Source organism: Lemur catta, chromosome 1 (genome assembly GCF_020740605.2).
Source record: "Lemur catta isolate mLemCat1 chromosome 1, mLemCat1.pri, whole genome shotgun sequence".
NCBI classification, from domain to species: Eukaryota; Metazoa; Chordata; class Mammalia; order Primates; family Lemuridae; genus Lemur; species Lemur catta.
The window spans coordinates 188,193,610-188,205,141 of NC_059128.1; positions in this window are offsets into that span (position 1 = coordinate 188,193,610).

Below are 11,532 nucleotides of genomic sequence, written 5' to 3' on the forward strand. Positions count from 1 at the left end.
TGAGGAAAAATAGAAAGGCCCTTGAAAACCTGAACCATCTTCTTACTGGAATCTATGCCTGGTTCTTAAGCATATTTTTTCTTGTTGAATTAAAACATCTACTATAGGTGTGGGGGCAAAGATATAAGACATTAGGCCAGTATCAGCTATTAATGAGTAAGTATTAATCAAGCAAGTACTTATTGCACATTTCTATGAAAAGAGTCTATGATAATAGCTATAAACATAACTGTCATTTATTAAGCATTTAGTAAGACTCAAACTTTAACACATTATTTCCTTTACTTCCACAATCTTATGAGCAAGCTTGGAATGAGAGACTAAGGTTTAGAGGTTAAATAACATGATTAACTAAAAAGTGGAAGAGTCAGATTCAAATCCAGATCTATACCCATGACTTTGTGACCAAGACACAGCCCAGCCCTTTTGCTCAAGTAGATTAAAATGTACAAGGAGCCCTGAAAAAATACTAAGCAGGTGGAAAAATAGCAGTTCGTGGCAGATGTAATGGAAGCCTTAAGAGGAGAGTGAGCAAATACGCTGTGAGATTTGAGAAGAAGCAAAGCTCCCACCTGGTGGAAGGGGCTAGGGCAGTAGAGGCTTTGTAGAAGCTGTGACATCTGAGGTGGTCTGGGAGGAAAAGGTGAGATTATTGTAACAGACAGGGCAGTTTTTCTGTAGCCTATAAACATAAATATACTTAAATAGAAATGTTAATTCTGTGTTATCAGCAGAGAACAACACATGCAAATTCTGACTCTTGAGGTTTTGTTTGAAATCATTTCTTAATTCTTGAATCAAAACTCAGAGCCTCTCTCTCACACACACATGTGCACACACATGTACACACACACTCCTAGAGATTGTGTGCACACATACACACATAGTAGGATTAATACGATTTTTAAAATTGTTCTCTTCAGAATGTCCTTGTTCTGAGGAGAAATACTTAAAGGAAAAGTGACATGATGTCTGGCATTTAAAAATAATTCAGCAAAAAATGTGTATATATGTATATTTTATATTATACATTATATATAGATTACTCTTTAAAAAGAGTAGAGTAGATGGATGGATGAATAAATGGATGATAGATGGATAGAAAGATAAGTGGATAGAGAAAGAAGGAGAGAGAAATGTGTAGTGTGTTAACAATTAGTAAATATAAGTTCTAAGTGAGGGGTATGTGAGTGTTCATTATACTATCCTTTAACTTTTCTTTCTTTAAAATTTTCCATTAAAAAGTTGAGAGAAAACATGGAAGATAGAGAAATGACCAAAAAAGTAAATAATAACCACCCATAATTTTCGCAGCCTGATAGAGCCATATTAATGTACTATAACGTTTGGATGCATTTCCTTTTAGTCTTTTTCCTAGATACATGAATTTTTTTCAATTTACATAATTTTGTCATGAAGTTATATGTACAGCTCTGTAACCTGTTTTTCACTTAGCACTGTGACTCCAGCGTTTTATCACATCAATGAAAGCCCACAATGAAAAAAATAATTCTCCTGGATCAAACCTACCTGTCATCCTCTCCTCTTCCCTTCACAGCTAAGGTTCTTCAAGAGTAGTCTCCACTTTCTCAACTTCCATTCACTTTTCCACCCACTGAAATCTGCATCATCCCCACTTCTCCCGGGAATCTGCCTGGACAATGAAAACCAACACGCAGTCTGGTGTGCGCCTTTCAGTCCTCTTACTGCTGTCTCAGATTTCCTTCTTGAGAATTCCTGGATCCTTGGCTGTCACAGCACCACTCTCTCCCGCTGCCTTTCCTCCCCTGGTAGGATCTTTCTCAGCAATTTCGCGAGCCTCTCTTCCTCCTTGTTTCTTAAGCACTGTGCTCCTCCGTGCTCTGTTCTTGGTCTGTGCTCCCCTTTCCCTGACATTCTCTCTGGGCAGGAAGTTTTACCCACCCACGTGGTTTTAACTTCCACCTGTGTTCTGATGACTTCTGAATCTACTTCTTTATGTCTATAGCCCAGTTATACTGAACTTTGGTCTCAGTATCTCACGGCTGGCTGGGAAGTCCCCCTGGGATTTCCGTAGTCGTCTCAAATGCAACGTGCCCAACCTGAACCCCTTGTTGCCGACTCCTTCTCAGCTCCCCCATTCCACCCAGGCACCCTTGCTCCCCCGAGTTACCTAGCACAGTGAATGGCCTCATCTTCTACCCAGATTCCTGAGTCAGAAGCATAAAGTCCTTCTAGAATATTCCGCATCCAATAAAAACCAAGTTCTGATGCTTTTCTCTTTTCTGCCTCTCTAATCCATCTAATCCTCTCTGTTCCTATTGCCACTGCCCTGGTTTAGCCTCTCACCAGCTCTTTCCTGAATTCTCACACCATCTCAAAACTGGTGCTCCTTACTCTTGCCTTGTCCATTGTCATGCAGCCACTAGAGTGAACAATTTAACAGGAATTTGACCATGTCATTCTCTCTTAAATTCCTTTAAAGTGTCCCTCTTATCATTCCCGTAAGATGAAGTCCCAGCACCTTCACATGTATTATAAAGCTTTGTGTGACATGGCCCCTGCTCACCAGACTCAGCTCCCTCCACACTTGGCTTAACTGTACCCCTCATTATATCTATGCTTATAGCTCAGCAAATACCTTACCTCAGTTTCCTTGCTGTTACTCCCTTTTAAAAAATGCTCTTTCCCCACTTATTTGCTTGGCTATTCCAACTGATTCCTATCAACAAAAGTGTACTTAAAAAATAGAAAAACAGGAAAGCCTCTCTGTACCCCCAGTGACAGCCCCCAGCACTCTCCAAGCACCATGGTGTGTGGCGGTGATTTGTTTTCAAGCTTGTCTCCTCCTCTGAATGAGAACTCTCTGAAACTGGGAAATCTATCTCATTCACCTTTGCACAGGGAGTTCTTAGCACATTACTTGGCCCATAGCAGGAACTCAATAAATGTTTGTAGGCTTAAATTTATGTCAAAGTAGTAGTGATGGGGGCTCTGAGTGTTTGCTATGTAGAGCAAGTAAGTTATGAAGGTGGTGGGGGGAGGAAAGTTCCAGTTCATGTCCATATGGGGCGGGGGGTGGGGTAGAGGTCCATACAGCTCCTTTGGCTTGGCACAGGGTAGCCATGAGACACAGGCACTTTGGGGCAAAGTCAAAGACAAGAAGAAGTGGTTCAGTGTTAGAAAAGGATGAAAGGACATTGCAAGGAAATTTCATTTATTTTTCTATTGCATAGGCCATACTCACAGGTCTGGTTCATTTCAAAATTGTTTTACATAATAGTGATGATGAGCAGTTGCACAGCTCTTCATACTTTATACAGATTTTCATTTAATTAGGAAATCTCTTTTGACTGATTTCCTTTCATCCTACTGCTATACCCAGGAGTGATGTCTCCCTTCTTTGTGCCTCCTCTATGCCCTAAATGAGACCTACAGAAGTCTCATTTAGGCTCAAGTTTTAAATTCCACATATTTGCCAATGACTTCCACATTTGTTTCTTCAGACCAGACCTCTCTTCTGAGCTCCAGATTCCATATCCAACTGTCAGGGTTAGCTAGGTTATGCTGCGGTAACAAATAATCCCTGAAATTTCAAAGACTTATTATAACACAGTTTTATTTCTTGATCATGTCTCAGTCCTATGTTTGTTGAGTTGCTCTCCTCCAAGAGGTACTCGGGAATCCAGGCTTCTTTCATCTCATTATTCTGTCACAGTATACATAAGAGGCAGTATGAAGGATCATGTGAAATGTGACACTTTTGTCCATTGAGTTGCTTAATCAAAATATCTAACAGTAATTCTTTATTTCTCCTCATTTCTAAATCCACTATCACCTGCCATCACACCTCTCTTCAAAATATTTCCCAAATCCATCTACTTGTCATCATTCCTACTGCTGTTCAATTCAAGCCCTTGCCATTTCTTGCTCAGATGACCACAGAGTTTCCTACATTTTGTCTTGCCTTTCTACAATCCAGTCACTTATGCAGCAGCCTGGGGGTTTTTGTAAAACATAAATCAGGCCCTGTACCACCCTTGCTTAAAATATATCAGTGGTTTTCCATTAAACTCTGAATAAAATAAAAACTCCTTACTATGCTGTATAAAAGGTCATGTGATTCACCCCTGCCTCCCTCTTCAACTTCATCTTATGTCACTCTCCTCTTAGCTCACTCCACTCAGGCTACTCTTGCCTTCTTCATATTACTCAAAAGACACCTTTCTTTCTACTTTGGGCCCTTTAAACCCATTCTTTACTCTACATGAAATACTCTGTCTCCAGATCTTCCTGTAGTTAGTCCCATCTTATTTGGGTCTCAGCTTAAATTTCACCTCCTCAGAGAAGCCTTCTCTGGTTAGTTATTCTAAAGTAGCCCCTAGATCATTTTCTTTACCCTGATACCTCATTATAGCTCCTTTAAACATCTGAAATTATTTTATTTAGGTATTCATTTACCTGTCTGTTTACTGTCTATTTCTCTCCCTTCTTCCATTAGAATGTAAACTTTAGAAGAATAGTGCCTTTTTGTTTACTTTTTAACTACTGTATTCCTAAAACCTACAATACTTCCAGACACATAGTAAACATCCACTGAATGAATAAAGAGCATCTATAATAATTTTTGCACATTTATTTACATGTCTACCTATATTATATTTCATAGTTCTTGAGGGCTGAGTCCATCATTTTATTTACTTTTTAATGCAGGTGCACATATTTGAATGAATCTTAAGACTGATTTGGTATACTGATTCAGGTTCTGTTGCAGAGAACACAATCTACTCTGGCTAATATAACTGGAAAGGAGCATGTTACAGGGTAGTATAGGTTTACTGAATTTAAGAGGACTGAGAAAACAGACTCTGTATTGAATTTGCAAGAACATCTCCAAAAATTCCACTTTGGAACCATATCACCAAAAGAACCATTATTTTTTCTATGACAAGAAGTTATTTGTTGAATTTAGAAACTTCCACTTCAGCTGCTGATTTCAAAACTGTGGCCACATAGCCACAAGCAGGAAGCATCTAAGATCAGTAAACTTCCATGATCTTCAACCCTGTCTGCCTTTACTTCTATCAGCTGCAGAGCCACACCAGCCCCATTACAATCCACAGCAGAGAAATGGATATTCCCAATCCTGACTCTTGGTAATCAGAAAACTAGTTAGGATGCTGAGACCCCTGTCAGAGCTTCCACACACACACACAAACCCTCTGTGCTTGCTAGTGGAAACAAGAGAAACAAGACTTTCCTTTCCTGCCCTTTCCATATCTCACAGGAAGGCATTCTGAGTAGTGGAATCTGGATCACAATTGGAACCCTAGCTGCAAAAGAGCTTCAGAAATGTAGCTTTCAACTTTCTGGTCTCTGTAGTACAGGTGGACACTGTATAAGAAGATAGGAAAGGATCTTGAGTGCCAATCCACTACATTCATAAAACCTGTGGTTATTAAACAGTCATCATACTAATTTTCTATTTCTGCATAACAAATCATCCCCAAATTTAACAGCTTAAAACAACAAAGCATTATTATCTCATAGTTTCTCATGGCCAGGAATTGAGGAATGGGTCATCCAACAGTTCTGGCTCAGCATCTCTGGTGAGTTTGCAGCCAGGATGTTAGTTGGGGCTGTAGTCATCCAAAGGCTTGACTCTAGCTAATATAACTAGAAGGGAACTTATTACAGGGTAGTAAAGGTTTAATGAATTACTTCCAAGATGGCACTCACATGACTATTTGCAGGAGGCCTTAATTCCTTGCTGGCATTTAGCAGGAGGCCTCAGTTTCTCACCATACGTCTTGACTGTCCTCACAACATAGCAGTTGGCTTTCCCCAGAGCAAGAGTTCTGAGAGAGAGAGAACCAGGAGGAGGCCACAAGCATTTTAAGCCCTTGTCTTAGAAGTCACACACTGACCTCTGCCATATTTTATTTGTTAGAAGCAAGTCACTAGGTCCAGTCCATTCTCAAATGGAGGGGAATCCACCTTCTGAAGGGACGAGTATCACAGAATTTGTGGACACACTTAAACCATCACAGTTACCTTTACCCATCAATGATTGACAGAGCAGGGGGATAGTCAGGATGGAAATAATGCTACAGTGAAGGTTGACTCAGTGAGGGATAAACTTTTGGGTACAGGGTGGATCAGATGGGTCTAGGTCAGCCTGAGTAATTACACATCCCCAGCACCTAGCACAATGTAAACACTACACTACATTGTAGATACTATAAATATTGAATAAATGAAGAAGGGAAGGAAGGAAGGACTGATTGAATAAGTAGATGGTGGCTGGATGAAGACAATCCCAATTTTTGGGATCCCAAACCATAATTAACTAATCCTTTAAATATAGTGATTCATGTGGCAAGTCTGCTTGTATTTGGGTCTGTGAGTTGTTTTCTTTAACAATAAGACAACATATTTCAAAACATTTCACAAAATCCAAACATTGTGCCAAGCCAGTTTGAACTCCTCATGTATCTGTTGTTCAGGATTTGCAATCAGCAAATAGAAGCTACAGTCAAGAGCATGTCAATAGCCCCACATGCTCTAGGTATTATTAAGGAGACAGCCACTGCTTTTGAGCAGCAGAAAATGTGCTCACCCTCACAGCTCAGCAAATTTGGAAGAGAGGAAAGGTGACTGTTACTGTCCTATCTTACTTTCCTTTCTCGACAGCCTGAATCTCTTGCTATTTTTGAAAAGTTGCTTCCTGTCTAGCAAGATGCAGTTAATGACAGAGCAGCAAATTTCTCACTCATCAATCTGAACTAGCAGGTCTAAACCAGCACAGCACTTTTGAACATGCTGCTGGTGAGAGAAAGCAGAATGTCAGACTGGTCGTCTTTGAAAGGCTTTCTTGAATCACATGGCTAGTTTCCTGAAGACTGAAAAACACGCTTCAGGGTGAGAGCATTCTACTGCTCAGGTGGAGTTCTGAGCAATCCACTGAGCTCCCCATTAAAATGTTGGTATTATGCATCCAGTCCTGTGATTCGTCTCAAAGCCTATGTTTTGAAGACACTGGATTAGATACGCTGTTACAACAGAACTTTAAAAAATCTAGATAATTTATTTTACAGTTAAAGGCATTTTGTAGCATTCCTTTTATTTAGCATTATTTATTGAGCTCTTATTAGACATGCGCTGGTGTGCTAAACATTAGGGATACAGGGAGAAATGGTTCTTGTTTCCACAACCATTAAAGGCCAGCTTTCTATTCCTGACTGAAAACCCAATATGGAACCCCAATAAGGCCTTAAATTTTTTACCTCTACTTGATCTGGCTCAGAACTGGAAGATAAATTGCTTTTGATAGACTCTTTGGAATAAAAACAGAGGGGCCTATTGCCTAACACTGCCTCATTCTACTTTTGCTCTGTTTTCAAATTCATAATCAAACACAATGAAAATTGTGACTACCTGTGTACTACCTTTCAATAAACTTGGCTCTACCATAGGGCCCTGTGACTTCAGCACAGCAGGGCTTTGCTCCTGGAGTGCCCTGCTCTGCTCAGTCAGGTGGCCACAAGCCACACAGTGAACTGTGCAAGTCCCTATGATTAATTAGAATTTTTATGCTGTAAGTGGCAGAAACCCAGAGGTCCTGCTGTTCTCAGGAGCAGTCATTGTCAGGGAAGCTCAACCGATAGCCCTGGATCTGTTTCTCAGCTTTGCGCCCTTTGGATGTGAGCCGTGTCCCAGAGTCCCCTCGGTCTCATTCTCTTCATGGTAACAAGATAGCTGCAGCGTCTGAAGCCCCAGGTTCTCCTATTCTTGTCCAGGGCAAGGGTGAATGTTTTTTTCCCCTAAGGCCTCAGCAAGCAGCTCCTGGAATCCCACTGCTCTGATTGGTTACATGCCCACCAATCACTGTGGCCATGGTGGGATATGTTGTTAGACTTAAACCAGTAAGAGCTCTTCCCTGGTGCTGAGTGTGGGATCAATCCCACCCAAGCTGCTGACTGAGCTGAGGGAGAGGTGATTTCTTAAAGGGAATTAAGGCACTATTAGAAAAGGAGTATGGATGTTCTCAGCCTTCTATTCTTTTCTTTTAAAAAATAGACTTATTTTTTAGAACAATTTTAGATTTACAGAAAAATTGGTAAGATGGCATGGAGAGGTCCCATATTTCCCCCATTCCCAGTTCCAATTTTCCCTATTATTAATATGTTACATTATAGGGTACTTTTGTTACAATCAATAGTGAGACATCATTAAGTAAGGTCCACACTTTATGCATATTTTCTTTTTCTTTCTTTCTTTCTTTCTTTTTTTTTTTTTGGAAACAGAGTCTTGCTCTGTTGCCTGGGCTAGAGTGCCATGACATCAGCCTCACTGCAACCTCAAACTCCTGCCTCAGCTTCCTAAGTGGCTGGGACTACAGGCATGTACCACATACCTGACTTTTTTTTTTTTTTTTTTTAGCAGAGATGGGATATCTCTCTTGCTCAGGCTGGTCTGGAACTAATGAGCTCATGAGATCCTCCTGCCTTGGCCCCCAGAGTGCTAGGATTACAGGCGTGAGCCGCCACACCCAGCCCATATTTTCTTATTTTTACCTAATGTCCTTTTTCTCTTCCTGGATCCCTGTCAGGATACTACATTATGTTTAGTGGTCTTGTCTTCTTATGTCCTCTTGGCTGTGGCCGTTCTCTTACTTTCCTTAATATCCCCCTCCTTCTCCCTGTGACTTAAAATCAAGGGTTACCTTTACCAAATCAATGTGCCCAGCTCATAGTAGGAGCTGAGGAAATTATTGGTTTGATAGTGGACTTAATAAAAATCTGACTTTTATATTCTTAGTCCATTTAATAGTTTTAGGGATTTTTTCCCTCCAGGAGGATTTACATCTTACATCTTTTTCTGAGTATAAAATTGCAGGGTTTTTTTTTTTTTTTGAAACAGAGTCTTGCTTTGTTGCCCAGGCTAAAGTGAGTGCCGTGGCGTCAGCCTAGCTCACAGCAACCTCAAACTCCTGGGCTCAAGCAATCCTCCTGCCTCAGCCTCCTGAGTAGTTGGGACTACAGGCATGCGCCACCATGCCCGGCTAATTTTTTCTATATTTTTAGTTGTCCAGCTAATTTCTTTCTATTTTTAGTAGAGACAGGGTCTTGTTCTTGCTCAGGCTGGTCTCAAACTCCTGAGCTCAAACGATCCACCCGCCTTGGCCTCCCAGAGTGCTAGGATTACAGGCATGAGCCACCACGCCCGGCCTAAAATTGAAGGTTTTGTTAGGGGAGATGGTAATAATGGAGTTGGGAAGAAGAAATATTTTATTTAGCCTCTGGGGACTTCATGTCACATCTGAATTCATCCTGTAGAGGCAGGCCTATGTAAGGTCCCATGTCATGGAGAAGAACTTTGGCATAATAAAGGATAGGATTCAGAAGATAGTAACTGTGATTGCTAAAAAATACTAATCAAAGAAATGACTACTTCAGGTAACTTGCTTCAGCCTGCCAAAACAAATTTGGAAAAGAGAGGCTGGGGATCAAGTACATGAGAAAAAGTGATATATACATATGTTTAATATATACACACATATGTTTGTGATACATATATTCATGATATATGTTTATATATAAGTGATATATGTGTGTGTGTATATATATATATATATATATATTTTTTTTTTTTTTACATTCTCCATAGCCTCTAAGGCTGGAGATAAGAATTCATAATTTTTTTAGTTCGATTTAGCCATCTATAATTAACAAATCAATGTATAGTCATCCTTCACAGTTCGCTAACAGCCAGCTATAACAGCCTTTAGTCCTGGAAAATTCAAGATCAGTATTGTTCTAGCAAATTCTGGCTTTTTCCTCATTTTACTCTGCACAAACTTTATCCTCCAGTGCAAGAGGGAGATAGTGACAGGTGATTCCTGAAAATGATTGAAGTAGTAAGTGAGCTCTAGAAACCAATTGTGTGGATTTTGCTGGCCAAGGGCAGTTTAGTGACTGATATATTCCTGCCTACCACAGCATCTTTGCCAAAGCCAAGGGTAGGATTTTTGGAGTCCTCTTTCAAGAAGACTCAGGTTTGGATAAGACAGAGAGGCTGCCACTGGCTGTTTCCCTTCCATAAGCAGGCATCTAATCCTCTGGGGATCCAATCTCAGGCTCATACCAACCCTGAGCACACCTGCAAAGCAGTTAAACCTGGTGTTTCATGTCCCAATTGCTCTTTTCCCTCAGTGCTGAATTCTGAGCCCGCCCTCTTCAAGCACCGGGCCCTTATTCTAGGATTCTCACAGTCTCTTGTCTCCCTTTCAAAACCCACTCTTAGGAAATAACCTAGCAAACCCTTTTGCATCAGAATATAAATACCTGAAAATGCTCAACTTTTGTCCAGGAGTAAACACTTAATTGTAAAATTTCAGACATCAGAGAACTGTGGCTAGGGCATGGAGGGTAGATGCAGTTTTAGGTAGGATCCCTTCTGAAATCTCTATGCTCCTGAAATGTGGCCAACCCCAAGTATGCAGTTCCCACTCTGTATATCATGAGAGAGAGCAACTGGAGTCAGAATTTTTTTTTTTTTTTTTTTTTTTTGAGACAGAGTCTCACCCTGTTGCCCGGGCTAGAGTGCTTTGGTATCAGCCTAGTTCACAGCAACCTCAGACTCTTGGGCTCAAGCAATCCTTCTGCCTCAGCCTCCTGAGTAGCTGGGACTACAGGCATACGCCCCCATGCCCGGCTCATTTTTTCTGTATATTTTTAGTTGTCCAGCTAATTTCTTTCTATTTTTTTAGTAGAGACAGGGTCTCGCTCTTGCTCAGGCTGGTCTCAAGCTTCTGAGCTCAAACAATCCACCTGCCTTGGCCTCCCAGAGTGCTAGGATTACAGGCGTGAGCCACCGACCCGGCCTGAGTCAGAATTAACACCCTACTCAGCTGCAGTGTGTGGAGAAAACTGTACTTTCTCAATAAGACTCTTCTGGATTTGTGCCACCATTTGATCCTGGGGCGTATTGATTTTTTCAGCATATTATTAAGGAAAACAGTCCTTTGTCTCACTGCTCTGTGTTTCATATGCAAGTATTCCACAAACATTTCCTGAGCACCTACTTCTGCTAGGGGTTGGATGTTCGAAGCTCTGGGATAGGTAAGGTAGCACTGACTCCCAGGCTTGTAGTCTCAACTGGGAAGCCTACACATGGACAAGTCACTGTGCCCAGAGGCCCACGAGGGAGTGCATTCTTCTCTGGTAATGGACAGACAAGTGAAGGATAGAATGAGGCTGAGGGGTTGGCTGGGGAATCTTAACTAGGAAGGACGGTTTCAGAAGCAGCTGGGAGTTCAGCAGTGCCCTGCTGGATTTGACAGGAAATGATGGAGGAAAGGAAATTTGCTCCCGACAGGAGGACCAGCCATGAGTTGCATGCTCTGAGGAGGCTGTAGCCTGAGGAGCACAGAGGAGAAAGAGGAGGGAAGGCGATTGGAGGCAGCATCCCGGGGACAGTAAGGATCCGGCACTGAACTCAGATAGACCCAGGTCCCAGTTCTAGCTTCACTGATTACCAGCATTGTCACCT